The sequence below is a fragment of the Mobula hypostoma genome, chromosome 7 (genome assembly GCF_963921235.1).
Source record: "Mobula hypostoma chromosome 7, sMobHyp1.1, whole genome shotgun sequence".
Classification (NCBI taxonomy): domain Eukaryota; kingdom Metazoa; phylum Chordata; class Chondrichthyes; order Myliobatiformes; family Myliobatidae; genus Mobula; species Mobula hypostoma.
Genome location: NC_086103.1, coordinates 151,793,528 through 151,808,298, shown reverse-complemented (window position 1 = coordinate 151,808,298; position 14,771 = coordinate 151,793,528). Strand labels below are relative to the sequence as shown.

The following is a 14,771-nucleotide window of genomic DNA, read 5'->3' as shown; positions in this document are numbered from 1 at the left end:
TCCACCATCAACTCTACTCTCAAACACATCTCCCCCATTTCACGCACATCTGCTCTCACTCCATCCTCCCGCCACCCCACTAGGAATAGGGTTCCCCTCGTCTTCATCTACCACCCCACCAGCCTCTGGGTCCAACATATAATTCTCCGTAACTTCCGCCACCTCCAACGGGATCCCACCACTAAGCACATCTTTCCCCCTGCCCCTGCTTTCTGCAGGGATCGCTCCTGACTCGACCCCCTTGTCCATTCTTCTCCCCCATCCCTCCCCACTGATCTCCCTCCCGGCACTTATCCTTGTAAATGGAACAAGTGCTACACATGCCCTTACACTTCCTCCCTTACTACCATTCAGGGCCCCAGACAGTCCTTCCAGGTGAGGCGACACTTCACCTGTGAGTCGGCTGGGGTGATATACTGCGTCCAGTGCTCCTGATGTGGCCTTCTATACATTGGCGAGACCTGACGCAGACTGGGAGATCGTTTTGCTGAACACCTACACTCTGTCCGCCAGAGAAAGCAGGATCTCCCAGTGGCCACATATTTTAATTCCACGTCCCATTCCCATTCTGATATGTCTATCCACGGCCTCCTCTACTGTAAAGATGAAGCCACACTCAGGTTGGAGGAACAACACCTTATATTCCGTCTGGGTAGCCTCCAACCTGATGGCATGACCATTGACTTCTCAAACTTCCAGTAATGCCCCACCTCCCCCTCATCCCATTTATATACACACATTCTTTTTCTCTCTCTCCTTTTTCTCCCTCTGGCCCTCTCACTATACCCCTTGCCCATCCTCTGGGTTTTTTCCCCACCTCACCCTTTTCTTTCTCCCTGGGCCTCCTGTCCCATGATCCTCTCATGTCCCTTTTGCCAATCAACTGTCCAGCTCTTGGCTCTATCCCACCCCCTCTTGTCTTCTCCTATCATTTTGGATCTCCCCCTCCCCCTCCCACTTTCAAATCTCTTACTAGCTCTTCTTTCAGTTAGTCCTGACGAAGGGTCTCGGCCCGAAACATCGACTGTACCTCTTCCTAGAGATGCTGCCTGGCCTGCTGCATTCACCAGCCACTTTGATGTGTGTTGCTATGACCTTACATGCATTGTATCGGATTTTGCATGTAGTCCATCGGTTGAACAGAAACCACTATTACTGTATTTAGTGTAATGAATACAACACAATTGTCTCGTGAAATCCTACACCCAGAAACTCGATACAAAAATCCAAAGAGGAAGAACTTAAGCTATAAACAAAAAGGTAGGTTTTGGAAAGCAATACAGAAAAATAGTAAGAATAGTAACAATAGAAAATACAAAGTTTACTTAGGCATCTTCAGTTCAAGTGTAATACATAAACCTTTGCTAATCCAGTATTAGTCCCAGAATCCAGACATAGTCCCAGAAATTAAACAAGTTGGGACAATACCTTCGCCATTACTATGACTTTGTTTTACCCATTATTTCTAGTGCTTCCCTGTAGCAGTAGCCTAGTGGGTAGAAGACATTCCTTTGTTGTTGAACAGGCTACAGAACACCTCAGGACCAGGCTTCACACCACATCCTCTCACCTGGAATGGGAGTATTCTGGATTAAGTGCCTAATGGGTAACATTGTGATCACAGTTGGAATGACAAAAGCAGTGCCATGGAGCATTTCTACAGATCTGGGGCACTGGCTGAACAATTTTACTAATTTGCCAGAGAGACATTATGTTCATAAATCCCTCATGAAGATTAGAATCCAGACTCATTTTAGCAGGTCCCAGTTTTTAGACTGGTCGCACAATGCCTGGCATTTTGACATGCAGCCTACCTATATAAACAACCCTGGTGGAGACTTACTATTGAATAATCTCAACAACTGAGCTTCGTCAGCTTCTTTGAATGGAGAATTACAAAGTTTTACCGCCATTTTGTGAAGTAATTTATTTGCATCACTGTCCTAGGTGGCATAACCGTTTTTTGAGATCCAGAAACACCATATACCCAGTCAAACCCCTTGACCATATCATACATCTTAATGAAATCATTTCTCAGTCCTCTAAATTCTATAAAGCATCAGTTTAGTCCCCTTATCTTTCCTCGTGATAAATCTGCGATTCCAGCAATCAATATAATGAACTCTCACTGCACTTTTTCTATCACAAGTACATTGTCCTGAACAAGGTCTTGACCCAAAACATTGATCATCTCCCTGCCTCCACAAATACAGCCTAACCTGCTGAGTTTCTGCAGCAGTTTGATTTTGCTCCATATTACAGCATCTGCTCTCCCTTGTTTGCATCTTTAGTTGGAGCAACTTGACCTTGTCACAATGTTCAGGCACATTTTCATAAGGGCTGCAAATACTTGTAACTAAATGCTTCTAACGTTATACTCAAATCCTCCTACAATGAAGTCTACCATGCCATTTAACATCTTAATTGTTTGCTGAAACTTCATATAATTTTAGTCATTTGTGAGCAAGGTCACCCTTGTCCTTCTTTACCAGAACACCTTTCAATCTCATAGAGTTATAGAGTTGTACAGCACAGAAACAGGCCCCTCTGCCCTCCACATTCATGCTGACTAGCATGCCTTTCTATTAAATCATATTTGCCTGCTTTAATTCCGTATCCATCTGTGTTCTACTCATTCAAATACCCGTCTGGATGTCTCTTAAATGTTGTTACCTTTCCTGCCTCCACCACCTCCAGTGGTAGTTCATTCTGTATACCAGCTACACTTGGTCTGAAAATATTACACCTAAGATCCCCTTTAATCCTCTTCCTTCTCACCTTAAACCTGTCCCCTAGATTCAGACATCCTTCCCATGGCAAGCAAACTCTTTATCTACCACATTTGTGCTTCGCATAAATTTATATACTTCTGTTGTGTATCTTCAACTTCCTTTACCCCAAGGAAAATAGATTCAACCTATCCAAAACCAAGAAAATCTTGAAATCACACTCAAAATGCTAGAGGAACACAGCAAGTCAGGCAGCATCTATGGAGGAGAATGAACAGTCAACGTCGAGTGGAAGCCTTCATCATGATCCTTTAACAGCTCCTGATGAAGGGTCTCAACCGAAATGTCAACTGTTTATTCTCCTCCATAGATGCTGCCTGACATGTGGAGTTCCTTCAACATTTTGCATATGTTGTTCAGCCTGTCCAACCTTTCCTAATAACGCAAGCCCTCTAATCCAAGCAACACCTTAGTGAATCTTTTCTGCACTCTCCCTAGCTTAATCATATCTTTCCTGTGTTGTGGTTGATAGAAGTGCATGCACTACCTCAAGGATGGCCTAACAACTGTAATATAATGTCTTCACTCTTGTACTCTGCTCTCCCTCTGAAAAAGGCAGACTTACTAATTATACCTTCTACCTTCACATCAAATTCAATAATATATACCACAGACAACAAGGGTCCCAGCACCAATCCCAGTGGTACACCATTGATCATAAACTTCCAATCAAAAAATCATCCTTCCACCATTGTATTGGCTATGTATCACTAAACCAAATTTGAATACATTTAGTCAGCTTACCTTGAATCCTATGTGCCTTAACCGTTTAGACTAGCATACCATGTAAAATGTCTTACTAAAATCTTTCACCATTCCTCATTCCTATTTCACTCTTTCACCTTAACTCCTTAACTGCCCATCATCTCCCTCTGGTGCTCCTCTCCCTTCCCCTTCTTCCATGGCCTTCTGTCCTCTCCTATCAGATTCCCCCTTCTCCAGCCCTTTATCTCTTTCACCAATTAACTTCCAGCTCTTTACTATACGCCTCTCCATCTCCCAGTTTCACCTATCACGTTCCTTGTATTTCCTCCTGTCCTCGCCCCACCTTCTTATTCTGACTTCTAATCTCTTTTTTCCAATCCTGATGAAGGGTCTCGGCCCAAAACGTCAACTGTTTATTCTTTTCCATAGATGCTGCCTGGCCTGCTGAGTTCCTCCAGCACTGTGTGTGTATTACTTTGATTTCCAGCATCTTTGGATTTTCTTTTGTTTATAGATGTCTACTACCCTATCTCCTCAAAAAAATTCATTCAAATTAGTGAGGCAGAATTACTTCTTTACAAAGTCATGATGACTACCCTTGATCATTGCCTGCCTTTCCAAATGCACATAAATCCTATCTTTCATGACTTTCTCCACTAACTCCCCTACCACTGCCAAAAGGCTCACTGGCTAAATCTTGCTGTTTTTCTAAAATGGGAATTATATTCACTATCTTCCTGCCTTCTGCCACCTCACCTGTGATTAACAAAGATGTAAAAATCTCTCTGTCAGTGCCACAGCTATCTCTTCCTTGCTTCCCATAACAACCTGAGATTGATCTCACCCAGTCTGAGAGATTTATCAACCTTAGGCATCACATGAAATCCAGCATGTCTGGATGTGCTGTGGATTACCCTTCCCTGAACTTACTATCTGCCTTGTCCATCTCTTTGGTGAACAAAAATAAGAAGTATTCCTGGAAGAGCTCGCCAACACTCACTGGCTTCGTACGTATAGGACCCAGGTTTGAGAGCAAGGAACAGCCTGCAGTTTGGCCGACTTAGGTGCCAGGCCAGATTGAAATGGCCAGGGTGTTGGGGCCAGAGTTCAGCTCACTGCTCACTGAACTGTTTACTCACTGAACTGAGGCTGTGGCCTGAATCTAACAGGCTCCTAGGTAGACTGTGACTGGCTTTGTGGCTAAGGACTCACTTTCATGAATTTCATTCCTGACTGTTATTTGCTTACTTTTATTGTTTGCACAATTTGTTTTTATTTCATGCACATTGGGCATATGACGGTCTTTTTTTTTTGAATGGGTTCTTTTGGATTTCTTTGTTTTGTTGCTGCCTGTGAGGAGATTAAATTTAGGGTTGTATATAGTATACACACTTTGATAATATCACATTTAGCTTAAATTGATGTATATTGCTTCTAAGCCTTGGGTTAATTATTTCAATATTAACTATTGCTGGTTTACTATTATACCTTTTAATTCTATTATACCTTCTAAATTATGCCTCTGAAATTCATAGATTAGTTTCTTCAGATTAAGACTACAGTTTCAGAATGAACTAAATCAAAGTTAATGCAAACCTGTTATATTATGATCTATGTTTCCTAGATTCCTTATCTGGCAGATTATCTATTAGTAGTTCCTTATTAAACTGTACTAAATCTAAAATAGTGTGTCCCTTTGTTGATTCCTTAACGTACAGACCTAAAATACAACCCCTCTATATTCATCCATCGCTGCTCTTGCTAATTGGATTTATCTGTCCTTATTTATATTAAAGTTCCCACTATCACATCCAAGTATACACACTGTATTAAGAGGATAGGCAGGTAGGCAGGGGGGGTGATGCAGACATCCCACCTCTCCTGGAAGTTCCGGGAGTCTCCCCACATATTGATAACAGCTCCCTGACGCCCTCAAATAATATACAATATCCCGGAAATCGATTTTTTTTGAGAGCAAGCAAGCGAGAGGGGGAGAGAGAGAGAGACAGACAGAGAGAGCGAGTGACAGATGTACCAAGAGAGTGACAGAGAGAGCACCCTGATTGGTCTCTCTTTGTGCTAAGTAGACCTATCAGTTTTCTCTGTGGGCGGGCTTTACAGTCGACCTCTCTCTCTCTTTCATTGTCCATCAGTTCAGTTTAGTGTCCTGCAGTGCCATGGCAGAGTGTTCCAAAAAAAGAAAATATAAGACCTACTTCACCGCAGACTACACTGAAGTGTACCCCTGCCTAATAGGGGTCAAAAATAATGACAATGTTGCTCACTGCACTTTTTGCAACAGTGACTTTTCTATTGCCCATGGTGGGTTAAGACTGTAAAAGACATGTTGTGGTGAGTTTAACAGGTGTCATTCATTCATTAGCATAGCTAACGTTATTTAAACTAGCTGGCTAGCTGCTAAGGAGCTACTCTATTGATGTCCTACGTGATGAGGCTAAACTCCCTGTAGACTTGCTTAAAGTTGTAATAGAATTTTTAAAAAAAACAACTCCATGAAAATATAATATAATATAATTGTGAATCTTGTGAATTTGATGTCTTGCAAAATTAACAAATTCATTGACACAGACTGCTATGAGGTTGAGACTTCCAGCAAAATGCTCAAATCTGCCAAGCAAGCCACATCACAGTACAAGGAAAGTTTGCAAATGAAATAGAAAAACTATTTGCATTAGCACATAGCTATTAGCATTGAGACTGCCAACAAAATACTCAACAAGGAATATGTCTATATTCAAACCCTTCAAACATCAGGCTCTTGAATTAGAGAGTGTAACTTCACTCACCCCATTGCACATGTGTTCCCATAATATATGGACGTACTTTCAAGGACTCTTCATCTCACGTTCTCGATATTTATTGCTTAATTATTTATTTATTCTTTCTTTCTTTTGTATTTGCAAAGTTTGTTGTCTTTTGCACATTGATTATTTGTCCGTCCTTTAGGGTGCAGTCTTTCATTGATTCTATGGTGTTTCTTGTATTTATTGGGAATGCCCACAAGAAAATGAATCTCAGAGTTGTATATGGTGGCATATATGTACTCTGATAATAAATTTGCTTCGGACTTTGAACTTTGGTCTAGAGGAACAATGTCTTATTTGGCGGTATACATGTATACAGTTGAATACCAATAAACTTGAAGTTGAACTTTAAGTAAGAGAGAATATTTAACCAATGGATCCTAATGTATGAGAGAAGTGCAGCATGGACAATATTCACTTCCATATTTAGTGTCTTCAACTGTAAATTGGATTTCTCTGTCTCATTTGCTACTGCTTTGAAGCTTCCTCATATCTTTAAAATAAAAACAAGCTTTGCCAAAAACGAATTTTTTAAAAAGTAAGGCAATGTTGTCATACTGAAGTCATTGATTTTGCAGCAAGTAAAGGCACCATGGGATCATTAATAACACTCAGACAGGATGAACACCTCAATATATGTTGTCCTATTTATGCCAATAACTGCCACAATAACAACTTTCCCCCCAAGAGTTGAGAATAATGTTTTCCTTGCAGCATTCTCTGCAGCAGATTTTTTAGTAAAGAGAGGAAAATCAACAAAATATCAGCATGAAAGGAGAGAAATCAATAGATATCAAAAGCAGTAGCATCTATGACAAGCAAATGAACCACCCTGCCAGACTTCAACCTCAGGCAATGTTTCTAGAAAGCCTTTGTATTCCTTTACAGCACAGACCTAAAGGGAACAGAAAATAACTATTCATCACAACCTCTGCTATCATCAGATAGTGTCACTTCTTCTCTCTAGTGGCTCCTCTCATTGTTGCTGCCATTTCAATCACTTGACACAGTTCCGACTAAGAGCCATGCATGGAATTTCAACTGGCATTTTCTGATGAGGGAGAGTGGCGGATGTTTATTCTGCCAAGTAAAAGTTGAGTAAGTAAAGAGTTTCAATGCCACAGGTTAATCAGTTGCTAGAAAGCCATCTGAATCCTGCTATGTTCAGTTTTAAACTGGTCTTCAAGCAACGTTGGTATCTGTTTGAAGCTAGCACAGCCCTTCCTTAAAGACTGTATGCTAATCCAGATCCAATGAAGTCTGTAGAACCACATGACACATGAACCTGGTCCCAATAGTGGAAGCAAAGTGACTTTGCAGCAGAGATGACGCAAGTCAGAAGAGGATTTTGCCTCTTTACAGACCCCACAAGTAGTCAAAGGTTCTGCTTATTACTCACTATAGGGTTGACTTAAATGAAGGAAGTAGCCAGTAGAAGCATTTATCAATAATTTGAGTTAGGCTGCATCTGGAGTACTGCATGCAGTTCATTATAGGAAAGATGTCAGGGCTTTGGAGAGGGTGCAGATGAGGTTTACCATGATGCTGCCTGGATCTGAGAGCAAGTGCTTTCACGAGAGTTGGACAAACTTGTGCTGTTTTCTCTGGACTGGTGGAGGCTGAGGGGAGATCTGACAGAGGTTTATAAGATTATGAGAGGTGTAGATAGAGTAGACAGGCAGTATCTTTTTCCTAGGGTTGAACTGTCTAATAACAGAGGACATGCGTTGAAGGTGAGAGGGTTAATTTAAGTTGAGGTAGCGGTTAGTGCTACGCTATTACAACTTGGGGCGTTCCAGAGACCAGAGTTCAATTCCAGTGCCTTTCTGTAAGAATATCTGTATATCCTCCCCATGGAATGCATGGGGCTTTTCTGGGTCCTCTGGTTTCCTCCTAAAGTCCACAGACATACCGGGCAGGTTAATTGGTCATTGCAAATTGTCCCAATTAGGTTAATTGGGTTTGCCATGGGTTGCTGGGGCGGCGTGGTTAAATGGGCCACTGTATCGCTAAATAAAATAGATGTGAGGGCCAAGATTTTTTACATTGAGAGTGCTGAGGGCCTGCTTTGCACTGCCTGGGGTGGTGGTAGATGAGGATACATTCAGGGCCTTTAACAAATATATAGATAGGCACATGGATGCGAGGGAAATGGAAGGATCTGGGCATTGTGTAGGACTTCAGGCATGCCAGGAGTCACACTCATGTCCCCATCTACATCAACAGAACTGTAGTGGAGCGTGTATCAAGCTTCAAATTCCTTGGTGTCCACATTTCCGAGGATCTCACCTGGTCCCTGAACTCCTCCATCCAGATCAAAAAGGCGCAACAGCGCGTTTATTTCCTGCGGAGCATCAAGAAATCTCACCTCTGTCTCAGGATACTGACGGACTTTTACCGCTGTACCATTGAGAGCATACTCACCAACTGCATCTCAGTGTGGTATGGCAATTGTCCCGTATTGGACCGCAAAGCGCTCCAGCGTGTGGTGAAAACTGCCCAGCGGATTATCGGCACCCAATTGCCCACCATTGAGAACATCTACCATAACCGCTGCCTGGGCAGGGCGAAAAGCATTATCAGGGATGGACTTTTTACTCTCCTCCCACCCAGTAGGCGCTACAGGAGCCTCCACTCCCGCACCGGCAGGCACAGGAAGAGCTTCTTCCCTGAGACTGTGACCCTGCTGAACCTTTCATCACAGCGCTAAGCAGTATTGCACCCATATTGTACTGTCTTAGTACTTTTATATTTGTGTGCTGTAGCACTTATTTATTCGCAGTTATTTTGTAAATAACTCTGTTCTTTGCATTTCTGGTCAGATGCTAAATGCATTTCATTGGCTTTGTATCTGTACTCGGCACAATGACAATAAAGTTGAATCTAATCTAATTTAATAAGGGATTGGCTTAGTTGGCCGTTTGATTACTAATCTTTTTGGTTCAGCACAACATTATGGGCCAAAGAGCCTGTTCCTGTGCTGTACTAAGAATAGAATAGACTGATGTGTAACATTAGAAGCTTGGATCTTTCTGATCTGCCTCCATAATTTAAGCAACTTTATCTAAAAAGGTATAAGGGATTATTTAAGCATTTTTTCTTGGACTACCATCAAATTGAATCTGTTACATCAAGAGGATTGTTATAGATCCTCTGCTACAGAGTACCTAAATTTTATTATTATATAATTATCTTATTGAAGAGATATTCCAATCAAATTCTATTCATTCTGTAAAAGAAGATAAAGATCTTAATAAAAGAGGAAATGTACCTGCATTTATACAGTGCCTTGCACAAATTCAAGTTATCATTGATTATTTTGAGCTAAAAATGACTCTTGTGATATAATATAAGAAAAGCAACACACAAAAAGTGCTGGAGGAACTCTGCCCGTCAGGCAGCATCTATGAAAATAATAAACAGTCAACGTTTTGGGTCAAGACCTTCGTCAGGACTGAAAAGGAAAGGGGAAGACGGCAGAATAAAAAGGGGAAGGAGGATAGTCAGGAGATAGGTGAAGCCAGATGGGTTGGAAAGATAAAGAGCTGCAGAAGAAGGAATCTGATATGAGAGGAGAGTAAACCATAAGAGAAAAGAAAGGAGGAGGGGACTAACATGTGGGAACAGGAATGAGAATCAGAATTCAAATGTCTATGTCAACTGGGAAGTTCCACTTTCGGCAGATGGAGTGTAGCTGCTCAATGAAACGGTTTCCCCAATTTACAATGGGTCTCACTAATGTAGAGGAAGCCATATTGGGAACACCGGACACAATAGACAACCTCTGCAGATTTACAGGTGAAGTGATGCCTCACCTGGAAGGACTGTTTAGGGCCCTGAATGGAGGTGAGGGGGGAGGTAAATGGGCAGATGTAGCACTTTGGCTGCTTTCAGGGATAAGTCCCAGGAGGGAGATTAGTGGGGAGGCATGTGGTTCGTCCTTCATCGTCGTCGATGAAGACCTTGACATCATTCATGGTCGAGACTAGCGCTTGATTTGGATTTAAGTGAGGGAGAGTTGCGCAGCGTCAGCCTCACTCTCTCTTCCCAATTCCCATCTGGATCCAGTGGCAAGACAGAGTCTAGACGGCTGGAGATGGGACTAGGCGCAGTGGATGACCAGGACGTCTTCTGTGTCTTGTTGTGCTCTACACGTTCCACGATGCTTGCAGAGACCGCCTTCTTGACCATTGGACCTTCCATTGGTCTCATCCGCTCAATCCGCCGGAGTCTGTCTTCACATGCTGGGAAAGACAACTCACTATCTCATCGAGGGTTTGAGACCCGTCGGCTACCCTCACCTGGTTTAGCCGGCTTGTCAAAGCCGTTGCCTGGGGTGTGGCCGCTGTCACATGCAAACAGCTACAGGGAGCCACAGGTGAGAGCTGAGTGCCAAGTGGGGACTAAAGGTGGACTAACCGCCTTGAAAAGGATGCAACATGTTTCCCCCACCAGAGGTGCTACCCCTCCATGACACCCCATACACTCCAAAGGGATGAATGCACAAAGGAATCACGGAGGGAGTGTTTCCTGTGGAAAGCAGGCAGAGGGGTGGAAGTAAAGATATGTTTGGTGGTCGGATCTCTTTGGAGATGGCACAAGTTGCAGAGGATGATGCTTTGGGTTTGGAGGCTGGGGTCGGTACGTAAGGACAAGAGGAACTCTATCTCTGTTGAGGTGAGCGCTGATGCTTGGGAAATGGAGGTGATGGAGGAAGGGAGGCACCTTTCTTTGAAGGAGGAGGACATCCTTGATGTCTTGGTAAGGAAATCCGCATCCTGAGAACAGATGCAGCGGTGATGAAGGAAATGTAAGTACACAACAGGTCAGGCAACATACATGGAGGAAGAAAAAGAGTCAGTGTTTCATATCAGTACGCTGTCTAATGAAATTCATGTATCTGGTTCTTTTTCCAGAGCTGCTGTCAGGCCTTCTGAGTATTTCCTGCTTTTACTTTAGATCTTTTGAAGTTTAGTCCTTGTTGCAATGTAGGAAACTTGGCAACCAGTTTAACTGCAGCAGAATCAAGCAGGCTGTAATGAAACAATTATCAGATAATTGGTTTTAATGATGTTGATTTAGAGATAAGTGGTGGTTGAAAACAATGGAGGAATCACAAATAAAAGAAGTAAACACGAGAAGCACTTGGCAGATCAGGCATCGCGTGTGGAAAGAGCTACAGAGTTAACATTTCAAGAGGAAGACCCTTTGTCAGATATCGAGAGATCTCTACTGCCTTTCTTAAAAGTAATATGGGACATTTTTTGAATACTTGAGAGGACAAACAGATAACTAGGGCTTTGGTTTAATATCTCATCTAAAAGATAGTGCACATTTCAGTGCAGCTCCCCCTCAGAACTGCAGTAGAGTTTCAGAAAACAAAGTGAACCTGTCAAGATGACTGCATTTTGCAATGAAGACCCAAATAAAAGCAAGTATTATGGCGTCTGTAATCAATGCCTCCTTTTTTACCTTTGAAGATTCAAAGATTCAGATTTTGATATTAAGCATTCCAGCACAATTTGGTGCATTTATTTTTAGTATGCTAAAAATCCTTTGCAGTTAGTGCCAACAGCAAATCTGCTTTCCCATAAAAATCCTTTGTGAACAGTGTCTGGGTGGATAACACAAACACAAAAAAAAACAGTGTGCAATTGTTGGTGTGGATTCATTCAGTTTAGCACAACACTTGACATGTTCCTACAGAGCATTCAGAGGTGGGGGAAAATCTTTTATCTCTGAAGTCACTTTTAACACATTCTGTGTGCTGAGGCAGCAACACACGAAATGGCTCCCTTAAACAGACAGAGGCTGCAGAGGACCAATTCCCACTTTCACTGGAAAGAGATAACCAAACATCAGAAGGGAGGTTCTTTGTGATGGTTTGGAGTCAGGAGATTTACTAAGCTCAGTATTAAATCCTGACAGGAGCTCACTGCAGTCCTCTTCTTCACAACTGAAAGTTCCTGTACAATGCAGAAGTAAATTTCATGTCCTCGTTACTTATATTAAGGCGAGTTTACATGTGCAGAAAGTGCAGATTATGTGGAAGTCTAAGTACTTTAAGGTGCCATTCATGGGGAAAAGCAGAGATTTTGTGCTAACCATTTAAGAAAGTGGACCAGGCATTCATTCAATTATCGGTTATTGTTGCCGCAAGTGAGCAATATTTCTGTGTTACCTGCATTATTTTGTTGATGATAACATTTGCAGTGTGGAGTTGATGATTGGTCATAATGAGTTCTATAATTGTAAAGGTTTATTTGTGAAGGTTTGTATCAAGAAATCCCTCTATATCCCCGCAGACAGTGCTCCTGCCTCCACCCAGCTGAGTGATAAAGCTGAGGATTTTGTACATTAACATCTCCTCAGTAACCATATTCTTCCTTTTGATACTCTTGCTCCTGCTGCTCCATGAACTCTGACTCATAGGCTGCTCTTCCCCCGGCTCTAACAACTATCTTCAGTTTGCAAGCTTGTAGAATGTAACAAGGAAATCTTTGCAGCTGCTTGTACCCACAGTCTGATGTAGCAAATGAAATCTCAGCTTCTCAAGACCAATTATGCATTTTAATACAATCCTGGTACCAGCATATATCACATATCTGTACTTGGATACTGTTGCAGGAGAACATATTGGTGTGAGAAGCCACAGATACAGAGAGTAGCCTTTTCCATCAGAATGCATTGCTCTAAACAATGCTGGCTGATGAAAATATCTGGCAATGCAGGATCTCCAAGGATGAATGAGTCATGTTTGCTTACTAAAAATGTGGAAGTTCTACTCACGATCCACAACAAGCAGAAGAACAAGCGAGCGAAAGCCATACCTGTACATGAAAACATCAGAATTCTTAAAAAAAAGAGCTCTAAAAAATACATCTGTGTAACCAGTGACTATCTGGAAGATCCAGCAATATTAGCACATCACAATACCTGAGATGCTGCCTTAGCCTCAAATAAATCAAAGTAGGTAAAATAATTTCTTGGTGAATGCAGTTCCAGGGTGAGCTCTCTGAAGCTGTAAATTGGGAAATACAGCAGAGCAACACACATCAAAGTTGCTGGTGAACACAGCAGGCCAGACAGCATCTCTAGGAAGAGGTACAGTCGACATCTTCGAAGGATCTTGTGGTTAGGAAGCTAACAGTCAATGTTACTTTGAGATTTACAGCATTTAACAGGTAAGGCTCCCATGTCTTATTTACCTTCTTCATTGAGGTTGGAAAACCTAAGTCTGTGAATGCATAATTCATCAGAAAGCTCCAGATAGGATATGATATCTCCAGATTTGTATAAAGCTGAAAAATAATAAACTGGAACTGTGTTCCAGTTCAAAGAAGTCTACCGCACAGTTGTAGTTTGGAGCTTTGAACTGCAATTTATGTTGGTACAGATAGAAATAGGTGTAATGTTAATAATAATGTCATTGGATACATGCTAGAAAAGTTCAGGTACAATAATGTTGATTGCGAGGAAGCTGCCTTTTCCAGTTTCACAATTGGCACAATTTCACCTAGAAATCATTGCTAGCTTGATCTGTTCCGGGTAAAATTTAATTTTGCACAATTAGTCCCTAAAAGCAGTCACAACACAATCTAAATCTTTGCTTTTTATTTCTGACTCTTTTGTCCTGAATTTTAGTTTTTCGAGAAAAGAACCATGAACAATGCCGAGAAAAGGCCATGAGGCATTGAGAAGCCAGTTTATAATTTTGTGCATCCTTCTAGTCTGTTGCCCCCATAGGTAGCTTTGTTAATAGGAATGGAAATCAAAGGAAGAAAGAGGCTCAACTGGATCAAGACAGATTACAATTTAAAGATGAGCTGAAGGAAAGAGGATTTGTTCTACTTGAGGAGAACTTAAGCCATAGACATCTGTTAAGTGATGGGTCGCTTGCATGAGAGCTTTTAATTGTTTTCTTTTTGATATCCAAAAGAAGGAGTTTTTCCAGAAAATGGTTTGGTGACTGCAAGGCATGGTCGTGTTGTCACAGAAGTCTATCAGCAATGATGTTTATATTCAAAACTACATGCATCTCCATAGCAAACATCAGCTCAATATTCCCTTAGTTCCTAAGGACAATAACTCACTCTATCCCGCAAATGACAAACAGTGTTACCATGATATTAATAAACTATACACACTTGTCTTCTTTAATCTGTCTGAATTCTCTGACCTGGTTGGCCTTTCCACCCAGCTGGGTGTTTATATAATTGTTTGATTCTATTATTAACTGTCCTGCTGTAGCCAGAGAAGCACTTGCAAAGGTCTTGCTTCCTGCTCCCGTGCTGCTTCTCCGGTGACCAGTCAACCAGGTTTCAAACCTGGCCCTCCTACTTCTCATCTATCTGTTGCCCCTCTATTGGATATACAATGTCTGTTTCTACATGGACTCTGCTCTATCCCAACATCAACTCTCACAACCCTTTAAATTACTTGTCCAACATTC

General features: G+C 41.8%; 1 protein-coding gene across 6 annotated transcripts in view; it reads left to right on the top strand.

Annotated features, from left to right (window-relative positions):
- Window positions 1-14,771, top strand: part of stard13b (StAR related lipid transfer domain containing 13b) — a 458,491-nt gene that overhangs the window by 176,353 nt on the left and 267,367 nt on the right. The gene's annotated exons all lie outside the window — the stretch shown is intronic.